Source organism: Mirounga angustirostris, unplaced genomic scaffold (assembly GCF_029215605.1).
Source record: "Mirounga angustirostris isolate CCGP_5_RB_7025 unplaced genomic scaffold, mMirAng1.0.hap1 SCAF_8, whole genome shotgun sequence".
In the NCBI taxonomy this organism is placed as follows: domain Eukaryota; kingdom Metazoa; phylum Chordata; class Mammalia; order Carnivora; family Phocidae; genus Mirounga; species Mirounga angustirostris.
Genome location: NW_026991716.1, coordinates 130,047,837 through 130,062,186, shown reverse-complemented (window position 1 = coordinate 130,062,186; position 14,350 = coordinate 130,047,837). Strand labels below are relative to the sequence as shown.

The window sequence follows — 14,350 nt, the reverse complement described above, 5'->3', positions numbered from 1 at the left end:
CTCCTTTGGAATGTCACTGCCAGAATCAAAAGCAGCACTTCTTGACTCTAACTTGTCTCAGGCTGATTTAGGGCTGAGGCAGAACTTTCCATGGCAAGTTAAGGCCCAGGCTTCCCGTGACCATGTTTACATGTTGAAGGGGGGACAGAGGGGTCCACAGCTGACCACTCCTTGTCACAACCCCCAAGAGGAGCTTTACAAGGCAAGGCAGAACTCTATGCACAGTGGGGGCTGATGTGTGATCAGGATTTCCAAGTTCTGCTCATTGCTATTCTAGACTTCAAATACCTAGTCTGAGTTCCTTGGCAGGGCAGTCATGGAAATCAAGAGAACGTGTTGCGCTCAAGACCAATGAATAACTAAAATTATGCAGTTCCTTATTATACTGCCTGTGAATTTCTCAAAAAGGGGAAACCGATAGAGACACTAAAGTATAAGCAAGAAGTTCTTCTCCCAGCCAGCAAAGCCATTTAATACACAGCCAGTCTTAGGCGGAGCCTCAAAGTTGTATACAAATAAAGCAAATGAAAAAAACTTTTTAGAGTTGAAGTTATAAGAAATGTACATTTCTATATGTCAAAGACAACACCTGGTATTTGAGGAGAATCCTCCTCTGCTCTACACCTCTAAGATAGTGGATAGCTCACTAGATAAAAGCCACCAGATAGCAACATGAATTTCTAAAATACCAACATGATTCTTCCATTAATGGCAAGGCCAGGACCACAATTTCACATGTTCCTTAACGCTCAGAGTATTTACTCCCGATAACATGATTTTCATACTTATCTGCAGTTCTTTGGAAATAAAGTAAAAAAAAAAAAAAAAAAAAAATCATACTACCATGTTAATTTCTTAGCTTTGACCGAATTACTACGGTGATGCCAGATGCTAACATTAGGGGAAGCTCAATGCAAGACGTAAAGGAACTCTGGACGATCCTGGAAACTTTTCTGTAAATTAAAAAAATTTTCCAAAGTAAATAGTTAAAAAAATGGCGTTACCATAGAAAAGTCAGTTAAGTCAGTATTTGTACAAGAAGATCAAGAATGGGAAAAGGTGTTTTGCGAAAATGGCTCTTGTTCAAACAAGAGGCGAGAGGTTGAATGAGAAAGCAAAAACAAAGATTCTTTCAAGCTGTACAGTCTGATACTAAATATTCAGGGAATTTACTAATGGATTCCCAGGCCAATGGATGGAAACTAAGGGATACAGTGGCTATGGTAGTTGATAGTTAATGCAGCTAATAGATATAGTGCCTCAGCTAAGTGGTGACTCTAGAATTTCTACATTCAAGGGCACAGGCATGCCAGTTTGGTTAAAAGGGAATTCCCTTAAGGCCTTTTATACAAATGCAGCTGTTTTTACCTTTATGGTCGGCTTCAGCGAATAGTGTTTCAGCTGAGTACACTTCCCGGCCTTCCCACCATACATAACAGCATGGTGGTCAAGTTCTCCTCGCTAGTGGAAGTGGTAAGTGCCCCTTTGGGGGGATCTGTTTCTCAAGCATTCATCATCATTCCTCCACATTCTTTCCCTTCCCACGGGAACCCAGACGGGGCAGGGACCTTGCCTCAACCATGAACATGGTACCAGTGCCTTAGAATATGGCACAGCACGAAGACAGAAGGAGGCTTGGGTTAAAACTGGGTGTGGACATGCCCTGAGCCACCACATAGAAAAGTCTGGTTATCCTGAAGCTGACATGCTGGAGAAACCATGTGGTGAGACCACACTGACATGGAGAGAGACGCTCAAGCAACCCTAGCTGTTCTGGGGCCTTCTGTTTGAGTGTTTCCAGCCAAGGTACCAGCTGTGTGAGTGAGAAGCCTCCCAGGTGACCTCAGCACTCTCATGTCTGACTGCATTTCTTGAGTCCCTGATTCAGAACCACAGAGCAGCACCTCCTCTGAACTCCCGACTCACAAAACTTGGAGAGATTATAAATGATTGTTGTTGTTCCAAACCACTAGGTTTGGAATGATTTGTTATGCAGCAAGAGATAACCTGAACAGTCTCTATTATACAGATTAGCTTTGCCATAATATGCCACTGCTTTAACTCTGCATCAAAATTATCCTAAAAAAAAAAAACAACAAAACCCAAATCAAAACAAACTAAAGCCTCAAAGTTCATTCACATGTGTCATTACTTCTTAAAATTTTACAGGGGAGAAAAATAAACAGAGAGGGTTCAAAGTTGGACTGTGGATCAGAGACTATGGTTTCTGATTTCTAGTCCACTATTCTTTGCAGTTGGGTATAGATGCATAAAACAGTAGGGCGGAAAAGGCGCTTAGAGATCAGGAAATGCACTTTAACATAAGCTCCTTGCATAAAACACATAGTACCAATGTGCTAAAGGCCAAAAGGGCCTACATAGTGTGTGTGTGTGTATGTGTGTGTGTGTGTGAAGGAATGAATATGTACCCAACTGTGTGTATAGAAAGAGCTCAGAGGATGGGCCAGAAATTAGGTTATGACATAACACTCTCTCTTGTGGTTGGAGGGTTTGCATTCATGTCCTGGCCCTGTACCATTCAAGGTTTGTACTACGGTCTTTGGGTGTCAGGTTTCCTCATGTGTAAGTTAGGTGGCCAGACTCCATGATCCCAGCCAACCTTCGGAATGTGACTCCAACCCTGAAATAGACAGCAGGTCCATTCCTAGCTGGAACCACAGCATACGCAGGAACTGCAAAATAGCAATTTTCTTCTCCATCCTACTAATGCCAGGTCTTGGATGCTAACACGTAGTTCAGTGACTCTGCCAAAGGCTATTAAAAAAAATCTCTATTTTTAATTTAGATTAAAAATCTATGCTTCAGCTTCACTTTGAATAGCACCTTCCTGTTAGTGTGGAAATACTGGTTTCAGGGCAGTAACTAAACAAGGATAGCTATATATTAAGGCTCTATTTGTATTGAACGCACTCAGTTCCCAAAACATTTCCGCACAGTTGAAAGGGAGGCATTAGGCTAAATAACATTTTCAGGAGAGGAGGGGGGCAGGGAGGGGGGAGGAGGAAGAAGAGGAGAAATTCAAGTGACTAACAATAGCACTCTGAGTAAATAAATCCATCCACAAAGTACACTAAACATTTTCTTGGGGAAAAAGAGGAAGAGAATTCAAAGTGTCAACAATAGCGGTCTGAGTAAATACATACATCTAGAAGGAACAATATAAAACTATTAAATGTCATGTCCTTTCAAATTCTGAAGGGTGTAGAAAATGGACAAAATATGCTGTTTGGTAAAATGGACGGCTTATATGTACAATGTGAACCCAATTTTTAATTTAAAATGCCACTTATTTATTACCCACATTAGAAAAAGATTGAAAGGTATAATAAAATATTAGAACTGGTTTTACCAAGTAGGAGCATGGATGATTTTTTCCCTTTGATATTTATCTGTAAATATCACTTTCCTCCACATGTGTATTGCTTTTATACTCTGAAAAAAGTTATTTAAAGAAATTAAAACCACAACCTCAGTTTGTATCAAATATTTAAATATTTTATATTAAAATAATTGATTTTTATGTTCAATATGATAAATGGAAAAGAATGCCATATATCTTCTTTGAAATATGTAACTATCACTACATTAAAATAATAAAAATAAAATCAGTTTCCAACGTGCAACAGTGTTGAATACAATGCATGCCTCCTTCACCCCGATTATTCCTCCTAACAAAAGTATTTACCAATAAATACTCAAAATGGAAATTGCATTTACTTCCTCAACTTTGGTTCCCACTAGACTCAGACTAAATTTCACCACTACAGTTGCTAAGCACGAAATTTACAAACATTTATTCCACGCCCCCCCCCCCTTCAGCCCCCCTGCTCAGCCTGCAGTGAACCTCAGAAAGAAAGCACATTAAAATACTGGGCATTCGATGCACAGCAACCTGGGATTTTCGTTCCCCCCCCAGAATCACAAACACCAGCTCTCTAGATATTTCAACCTAACTTTAAGGAAAGATCAAAAAACCAAACCCAAACAAGGCAAAAACCATTTCAGACACCAGTTCAGATAGAGAGAGAGAGAGAAAAAAAATCACCTTCTGGACTAATTCCATTGTTGGATAACTTGTTTCCATAGATCGCATTTATACCAGAACAGTTGTAACATATCCCAGCAAGCTGCTTTCCCTGCACTGTGTTGTAAAGAAAAGCCCCTGCAATGGGTTCTCCCCACGGTGCACCGTCTCCGGCAGCTCCAAGAGGGAAGGCACGAGTTTGTCCCCGCACGGGCATCGGTGCTTTGGGCACATTCACGTGGGCACCTACCTGTGCTCTCCCCGGGCTGAGCCACATCGTCTGCCTCCAGCTGATGCAGTGACCTCACTGGGAGCTCAGTCAGGTAAAACAAGAAGCCTTTACTAGTCCGTGCAGCTCCTTCCGTAGAAATATTGCATGAGTCAGCTTTTATCTCTCAAAACCCAACACACAAAGGCTTTACAAAAACCTGATTTGCAACTTTCTCACTGCCTTTTCCCCCCTAGTGTGCAGACCACAGATTTCAGCATCACCCAGAGCCTTAAATGAAACATGACATCATTCAATTGAGAAACAGGACAATAGACCCCACTGTGGGTAACTTGAAAATGCACACTTCGCTGAGCAACACCCTGCGCCTGCCATTCTTTTGTGAACATCAAATACAACCCACACTCGCCTAAAGCGGCTTGGGCTTTACCTTCCTGGCTCTGGCCACCATTCTCATTAAACTCCACAAAAGAATCAAGATCTCAGGAGCGCTGATATTTTCAAGTTCACCTCCTGAATTATAAGTGTGTTTCGAAGTAAATGGACACATCTCTAACGTAAGTTTTAAAACTGAAGTTTGCGGGTGGAAGTGAATCACACTGTTGGAGGAAGTTTGGGCACTTGGTTTCCTTTAACGAGACATTTAATACAGTTTTAAGTAGGCAACGTTAAACATGAATATATTTAAGTTTGATTTTTTAAAAAAACAGTGTTTAAAAACCCATCTGAAGAAAAACATCTAAAATGTAAACTCATAGGCAGTTCTTAGAAAAACAGTCAAATTCTGTGATCTTCTAATTCACAAATACGAGGTAGGAAAAGACAGAAGGATCGAACTCCAACACTTGAGTACAAGAGACTTCCAAATTATTTTGGATTTTGGTTTCCTTAAGGCCACCTGTCCTTAAAATGCTATATGTATTTTTATAGAAAGACTCAAAATGCTCATATTTGAAAAAGATATTGAGTTCTTTAATTGAAGGGTCTTCAAAAGTACAAAATGTTACTGAAAACTGGTATGACTGCACCATGGAGTTAAAACTCAAATTATGGATTATGCCCATGTATAGACACGGAAATGTAAACTCTTTCAAATGATCAACATCCTTTAAATAGAAGTTTCATTTAAAGCATTCGTTTGTGGTTATGGAAAATAACATTAGCTGATCATCTTTAATATAGCTATTTCTATCATACCTATTAAGTGATTTTAAACTAACAACATAATAGGATAATTTGCTTTAATTTCCTCTCGAATAAGGCTGAACATATGCAAGACCACTTAAGCAAGCCATTTTGATGGAAACTGATCAGTCAGTTCAGAAGACAACTTTTGGAATGGTTTCTCTCCCACAAAATTCACCAGTTTGACGAAGTCACTAAATCACAGATGCTGAAAAGGCAGTTTGTAAGGCAGGGTCCTCCCTGGGCTGTGGGGACTCTCCCTCTTTTTTTTAAAGATTTTCTTTATTTACTTGACAGAGAGAGAGACAGAGAGAGGGAACACAGCAGGGGGGAGTGGGAGAGGGAGAAACAGGCCTCCTGAAGAGTAGGGGCCCCGATGCGGGGCTCGATCCCAGGACCCTGGGATCAGGACCTGAGCCAAAGGCAGACGCTTAACGACTGAGCCACCCAGGCACCCCTTTGGGGACTCTCTTAATCCTCCATACTGACCTCCATTTTTATTTATTTTATTTTTTTTATTTTTTAAAGATTTTATTTATTTATTCATGAGAGAGAGAGAGAGGCAGAGGGAGAAGCAGGCTCCCAAGGAGCAGGGAGCCCGATGCGGGACTCAATCCCAGGACCCTGAGATCATGACCTGAGCCGAAGGCAGACGCTTAACCATCTGAGCCACCCAGGCACCCTAACCTCCATTTTTAATTTTTTTTTAAGATTTTTTATTTTTGAGAGAGAGAGAGAGAGAAAACAAGTATGGGGGAGTGGCAGAGGGAGAGGGAGAAGCAGACTTCCTGCTGAGCAGGGAGCCCAATGTGGGGCTCGATCCCAGGACCCCGGGATCATGACCTGAGCGAAAGGCAGATGCTTAACCGACTGAGTCACGCAGGCACCCGGCCAAGAAACATTTCTTAAAAGCCATTTCTGAGGGGCGCCTGGGTGGCTCAGTCGGTTAAGCGGCTGCCTTTGGCTCAGGTCATGATCCCGGGGTCCTGGGATCGAGCCCCACGTCAGGCTCCCTGCTTGGTGGAGAGCTTGCTTCTTCCTCTCCCTCTCCCTGCTGTTCTGCCTACTTGTGCTCTCTCTCTCTCTGTCAAATAAATAAAATCTTTAAAAAAAAAAAAAAAGCCATTTCTGAGAGATGCTGCGTACATTGTAAGTGAACAAAATAGCAAGGCTGTATCCAGTGTGAATGCTGGGCGGTCAGTAAACATCCCCGTTGGACAAGTGACCTGACTTGAAGGGCAGCTTTGTGGGGGCAACACAGGGCGTATTTGGTCCCATGGGTCAGTCATTTGTCACTTCACCTGTGTTTCCTGTTTTAGCAAAATCATCAACTTAAGGAAACACTGCTCATATCACTCACAGGTAACTGGAACCACTCTCTATCACACCTGGAAACGTGGGTGGTTCATAGGATTTTGAATCTAGTCTTTTAAAATCGAACTTAAAAAAAAATCTAGCTTTTTCAGAGCGGGGAATACACACACACACACTCTCTCTCTCTCTCTCTTTTTGCCTTTCTATTTATCCCAGTACCACATATTTGCTAAGTGAATTAACACATGAACAGAGCAAAGGCCCAAGGAGGGACAATACAGAGACCTTAACAGCGGAGAGGAAGAGAAAAGGGAAGGGAGAGGAACATCTCTTGAGCCACATTCAAGGTTCTTTCACACCTGAGAGCAAAAGAGCCTTCTGTGCCCCAGTGTTCTCTTAAGGCCCCTCCCTCTGCTCCACCTTACTCTGCAAGGGCTTCGCTTTCCAGTCCTTCCCATCTCTGATCCCACACCTCGCTCACACCAACTGGTACTGGTCCTTGCAGGGGCCCCGCTGGACTCCTGGGCGCGGAGTTAAATAAACCCCAAGACATGCAAAAGGCACCAGCATTAGCATCCTTGCTGCTTCTTCCTGTATAATTATTTGCCAATATGAACAGCAGGGAAAAAGATTGTTTGCGGGCGCCTGGGTTGCTCAGTTGGTTAAGCGACTGCCTTCGGCTCAGGTCATGATCCTGGAGTCCCTGGATCGAGTCCCGCATCGGGCTCCCTGCTCGGCAGGGAGTCTGCTTCTCCCTCTGACCCTCCCCCCTCTCATGTGCTCGCTCTCTCTCATACTCTCTCTCAAATAAATAAATAAATAAATAAAATCTTTAAAAAAAAAAAAAAAGACTGTTTGCTCAGCAAAAGCTCCTTGTAAATGATAGTGAGATCGGCCGCAGATAAACTGCACGTTGATGCCTTGTTGGGTGAAAAAGATACTCTTACTGGAAAGCGGCTCTTGTTCATTCGCGGGCAGCACTGGTTACACGATCAGAAGTGCAGGGACGATTCCCAGTTTCCCCACCAGGGATGGGGGCCCAGGGGTGAAAGAGCAGCACCCACAGGACACTTGTCCACAGCCAGCAGGCACGAACCGGCCAGCCAGCCAAGTGCAGTCCAGCCTTGTGGCCTAATTGGAAGAGGACCAGAAAGCCCCACTGTTTAAAAACATCCCTTCCCAGAAATCTGCCGTAGGGCCCAAGCTTCTACTCTGAGAAACCAGCTCCTTTTGGTTTAAGGTAAAAGTTGTCAGTTAACACTCTCATCTCCCCTGGGAAGGGTTAGGGCGTCATTGCCACAGTCCTGTGAGTTAGCGTGGGTGCCCGCATCCTTCCAAGGAACCATATGGGCCTTTCAGGAAGAAGCCAGGATGGGACAGAATGGGGAGGACTGGGAGGCTGACGGGGGACACAGAGAGAGCACTCAGTTCTAGGGGCTTAACAAGGTCTGACCTAATTGCAACAGCTCCAAGGAGCTGGGCAACAAAGGGCGAAAGAATGTCCTGGTGAAAGGAAGAAGGACAAAGTCACGCACGCTGTTTTTTTGAATTCAGGGAAAGATTTTGCTTTATACGATCAATACCGGATAAGGCAGATTTAGAAAATAATCTCACATTTTCAGATACAAAGGTGCTAGAAGTTACAAGGGGCTTTGCTTCAAAACACAACTAATATTTTATACACAGAACATAACAATTAAAATGCTGGAGTGGGGGCCTGGTTATCTTGCGATTTGAGATAATGCCATCGTAACACATTTCCCAAAACAAATGGTAAAACCAACCGTTTTTTAAAGCACAGGCCATTGACAAAACATCCTTAATATTTTTAGTTTATTAGAACTCTTTTATTTGAAAGAATGAGGCACAAGATTACCTCTTTCTAAGTGCATGCCACAGAATAAATATGACAAACATCAGAACCGCTTGCCTGCCAAGAGGTGCCTCACAGCCCCGCTGATGTCCCTTTGAAGGACACACTGACCTTCCTCCTGAAAGTGAGATGTAATGTACTAACACCCTTCTGCATCACGGGTGTTTATTAAAAATCTATATACACTCTTCCAGACAGCCTACTCTAAACCCAGAAAATGTCACTAACCATAAATCCTGCCTTGCTATTGTTCTACAAACCAAACTATATACTTTATTAAACAAACAAAAAAAGCTAATCTGTTTTTTTTTCTTTCTAAGAGACTCTTCTCAAAGTGAAATAATTTTAATGGTAAGTGAGTTTGTCTTTGCAAATTTAAAAAGTGTTTACTCTCAACAAAAGATATAGATCTAAGGCAGACAAAAGCGCTCACGTATAGGAGAAATTAAATGAAAGTATTATTTTTTGTTGTTGTTAGCCCTGAAGTATTGAATCTAATCACAGAAACCAAACTATAAATAATAAATGGTTTCCCAGGACTCAAACCATCCACCTGAAAACATAATTCCTCACCCCCTACTGCACTAAAATGTCAGTATCGAGTCATGGTCTTAAGAATTTTAGGAAACAAACACACAAAGCCCATTATACACAACACTTTCTGACAGTCAACTCTTTACCTTGCAATCAAGTCATGCTTTAACTTCTCGATCATGTTAGTTGGCCAAGAAAGTCAGCTGAGATCGCCTGGAAGGAAGGCACATACTCCGGGGCTCTAAAATTCTGCTGTTTCAGGAGTTCCTCCATGGGCTCATTCCTCCGACTCTAGGACAATTATTAGCTCTGTTTTTCACTCTGTTCTTCTATTAGGATGTTTTGGTCTTTATTGTCCAGAGACGATGAAATCAAGTCTTAGTTATTTCTGAACTGAACAATTTTTAGATATCGAGCAAGCAATATGTTGCAAATCGTCTCTTGCTTTCAATCCTAGATCAGTCCCATCTTTAAGGACACCATGGAAGGACTCGCTGTGCTAAGCACAATGAACTAATTATCCCTCTAAGAATGCAATATGTTTCCAGACACATTTTTCTCCAGGAGATAACACACATCTAATCCATTCATAACGAAAGGCATTCAACACACTCTATCTTCTGAAAACACTCTTCAAAAAAATGTACTTGAACTTGTAAAAAGGGCTTGGATACTTTATTGATATCCCATAGCACTCTTTTCCAAAATCATAATTAAAACAAGAACCGATTCTTGTTTTAGAGTAACAACCTTGGAGGTTCATAACCTTTATGTGAGCTTGCAAAACCATTTCACCTGCTGGCAGAGGACAGAGACAAACCCTCTTGGCCGGCTTCCCCCACCCCACCCCCCAACTCCCAGGTGATGGAGTGAGAGGGAAGGACGAGGCCAGGTAGACATCTCCAGCTGCACCCCTAGCCTGAAGACTCAGTGCTGCGATGGTTGGTTCAGAGAGTCGAAGGTCAAAAGCAGCAGAGGTGAGTACGAGGCTTGTGGGGGAGACACAGCCAAGCTGCACAGAATCTCTTCTGAACTGCAGCTGAATCTTCTGCATGGTTCCTGCCATCCTATGGGGTCACCACCACCCATCTCCTTCCCCTGATCCCAAGGCTACCTTCAAGGTCGCAGTGGCTGACAGCTTAACCTTTAACAGCAAATGGATTTATTGCGGGGGAGGCTACCTCATTTCTAGAACTGAAGAGGGGTCGGTTGGGCTATTCCCGTGGCCTCCTGGGCCAAGTCACGAGACCAATCCCATTCATGTAGAAATTTCTAAGGGGCCCAGGATAGATCCCACTCCAGGAAAGCAGAACTTATTTTTCTCTAAAGGGATTGAGATGATTTATTACTTTCCAGGATTTCTTTATTTTTTTTTTAAAGATTTTATTTATTTGTTTAACAGAGACATAGCGAGAGAGGGAACACAAGCAGGGGGGTAGTGGGAGAGGGAGAAGCAGGCTTCTGACTGATCAGGGAACCCGATACGGGGCTCGATCCCAGGATGCTGGGATCATGACCCGAGCCGAAGGCAGACGCTTAACAACTGAGTTACTCAGGCGCCCTTCCAGGATTTCTTTTTTAAACTGAAGAAGGCAAAGAGGGCTGCCAGGTGAGATGTATATTATTACAATGGTCATAAACACACATCTGTCACCGTGTGTACTGATGATCTTTGCCTTTTAGCACTTTGGCACACACAGCAACAACCTGCTGACCCTTTTTCTCCCTTCACATCTTGTCTCTACTTTAACAGCGCCAACCACTCACCCTCACTGACTGGGAACCTAGTCAATGCCAGGTTCTGTGCTGGGATCAGTGAATGAATGGGCGCTGGCTTTGCCTTCTGGACATTCCTGCTTAGCAGGACTGGACAAGCATCAGATTGTTAGTGACAAGTGTGACAAGTGTTATGAATCAGAGGTAACAAGAACTATATACATACGTATCTGTTCAGTCTTCCTAAACTGTCCTTCCTCCTATTCAAGCTGCCCTTCAAGTGATATTAAAAGTGGATAGTAACTTTATGTTGACAGTAAAATCAAGCGACGTGGGGCTGCCTTCACTTCGATTCCCCTCCCAGTCTTGGAGAGTGAGCTCCATTGGACTCATCTTTCATCTTATATTTAATTACAAGGTAACCAAGCTGAGAGCCAAATTTGCTGCAAGTTTTTGTGAGTCTAAACACTTGCCTACTTTCCAGTTCCCACAGAGATACATGAAGTAACTTGTTTATGTTAAGAGAACAAAGGAAGGGAAACAGAGCTCTCTGTTAGGCTGCAGGTTTCATCTTAATTAGGCCAAGAAACAAGTGTAACGCAATTTACTTTGGTTTATTCTGAATAGAAGTTTTCGAATCCTGTACAAGTACATGAAAGAAAAAGGGAGAAAAAGCCAAAATATACCAGCAGTTGAGAGGTGGGATTATGGGGGAGACCCCTCATTACCCACTGTGATCTAGTCTCTACATTTTCTTTAATGAATATATATTATTGGTGTAATCAAAGTAGAATCAGGGGCGCCTGGGTGGCTCAGTCGGTTAAGCGTCTGCCTTCGGCTCAGGTCCTGATCCCAGGGTGCTGGGATTGAGCCCCGCATCGGGCTCCCTACTCAGCGGGGAGTCTGCTTCTCCCTCTCCCTCTGTCCCTCCCCTCCGTGTACTCTCTCTCTCAAGTAAATAAATAAAATTTAAAAAAAGAACAAAATTGATTTATGTGATAGTTATTCCCCTGTGCTGACACCATCCCCAACCCCATCTTCTTCTGCCCTGCTCTGCCTAGGTCTGCATGCCTGGCTTTCTGCCGGGTGGCTTTCTGCTGGGTTTGGCTATTGGGAAGCCCCAATATAATGAGGTAGAGGAGATGGAAAAGGGGGCTGACAAGACGCCTAGAGGGGTTCAGCAGTGGCTGCATCAGAGGTAGCCCCACCTCCATGGTTCCAGTTCTCATTGGTCCCCTTATCCCTTAGGGGTCCCTCTGGGTTGTCCCCAAGAGCAATGGTTAAGGCTGCCTGCCATTGCTTCAGTCCCTGGGTGCGTCACACTCCTTGCTGGCTCCCTTAGCCACACCACTTTTAATGAAGTGACCCCTTCATTAAATTCTCCATTTGAGCCAGCTGAACTAATTCAGTTTTCCTGTCAGGTCCCTGGCTGATACAATTTGATACGCACTCCAGGATCTCTGGTCTGAAAAGCTGAAAGCAGTTTGACTTCACGTGCTTAGTCAGAATGTTAACCACAGCTTTTTACTGGGGGGCCTACTGCCAAATTTTAGCCTTTTTTTTTTTTGGTTCATGGCCTGCTTGACTCTTGTCAATGAAATAAATAGACATTTCATTAGAACCTATTCTATGCCAGAAACATATTTTTGAATTTGATATCTACTGATATAATTCATTTCCTCAACAATATTTATTGAGCAGCTACTATGTGCCGTAAGCACAAAAGACATACCAATGAACAGTTAACAAGTCCTGCCTTTATGGGATTTATTTTTGAGTGGGGGATATATGGATTTTAATCCTGAGACAGCAGGATATTGGTATTGGAAAGATACTTTGAGTTTTTCTAATCTAATTCCTCACTTGGTGTTTAAATTACCACTTAATAGTAGCTCACTAGATATGCCGAGTTTTTGCTTGGGTCCTGCCATTTGATCCCTGCTCAGATAGTCATCACACTTTGGGCAGTCCGAATCTTTATTTTTTCACATTTAGCGGAAGTTCTTCAAGGACCACTTCAGGAAAACATAAGACAAATCACACCTCACCTCCATTTTGAAGTACATTAATTATTTGAGATGCTATCAAGTTGCCCATACATATTTGCCTCTTTATTCCAATATTTATCGAGTAACTACCCTAAGTGATTCCTGGGGGCTAGGGTTCAGTGGTGTGGAGGATGGGGAGTTTGCCCCTTGTGCTGTGGGGAGCGTGCTTAAAAATGGCGCCACCCTGTGACCACCTTCTCGAGGTGTCTCAAGATCTTGCTTTCCTGTGGCTTCCACCGAAGTCTTTTCAGAATTTTAACCTTTATAACAACTTACTACTGTAAAAAATGTTGCAAAGACACCATTCCTCTGGAAAGTAAATGGTCTCCCTGCTCCTCTTAAGTCATACTTTTAGATGCAGCAACATCCTGTCCCCAAAAGGCACAGTGTGGCCAGGGAGACAGACACTAGGCCATCACATGAAGAAGTGTTGAATTCTATGTGAGATGTATACAATCCAGGGAAGGCATGGGCTGCTATGGAAACATACAGAGAGGGGATCAGGCCTGGTCTGGGGTGCTCAGGGAAAGTGTCCTTGTGGGAGGGATGTGTGAACTGACATCTGAAGGCTGAGAAGCTAGCTTGGGGAAGCCAGGCAGAGAGAAGAGACCGTCCAGGTAGTCTTATGTCCCGTGAGTGTGGATTGCTGGTATATTTCGCATTTCACCCGCAGTCACCACTGAGCTTAGATTTGTCCCTGGACAATTCTGTTTGCAAATATACTGTTGCATTATATAACTATTTTAAGTGCAACAATGCCTCCTTATTAAAGTATCTTCTAGTTTTCTTCTCTACTCTGGGGTGACCCCGTCCTCCAATCCTAATGTATCAGCCTCTCTCTTCTTGGCTTCTCTTCTGTCCCGTCCAGTCACTGGGCAGAGCTGCTTAGGCAGTAACCATGACTCTCTTCTTGCCCAATCACTGGGACAGGGCCCCTTATCAGGTATGGTGACAACGCATCACGATGTAAACTTCCCTGCCCAGCATTTTCATCGAAGTATAATCAGATTAAAGTGAACATCAGAGGAGCCCTAAAAGGAGAAGGGTCACAAAAGGACAGACTGGGGGAGGAGATCTAAAGCCGGGGACAACCTCCCAGTGCCAGTATAGCTCCAAACATGGTACCTGTTTAGGAGTCTGTGTAAATGAGGACGTAACAAAATGGCAGACCCCAATGCATGAAGCTGCTCTGAGAGTACCGGGCAGTCAGATTTTTACAGGGATCGCTGGTTATCATCCTAGTGATGTAATAATAAAAGCCATTCCCCCAACAGAACTTACTTTGTTCAATTCCAACCATGATTTATTGCTCATGACGTGTGGAAGGGACCCCGGACCCAGGTTGAGATGCGTGGAACCTTAGCTCTACTGACAATTGTATCATCTTGGGCAAGTCACTAAGCTCT

General features: G+C 43.3%; 1 protein-coding gene across 5 annotated transcripts in view; it reads right to left on the bottom strand.

Moving 5' to 3' along the window:
• PLEKHG1 (pleckstrin homology and RhoGEF domain containing G1) overlaps positions 1–14,350 on the bottom strand; it is a 226,066-nt gene that overhangs the window by 99,127 nt on the left and 112,589 nt on the right. The window contains exon 1 of one of the 5 annotated variants that reach the window (XM_064598223.1): positions 4,296–4,423. The exons of the other annotated variants lie outside the window; for them this stretch is intronic. The gene's annotated coding sequence lies outside the window, so the exon portion shown is untranslated. Of the gene's footprint in view, positions 1–4,295; positions 4,424–14,350 lie in introns of those variants that run through there. 5 annotated transcript variants of the gene reach the window in all.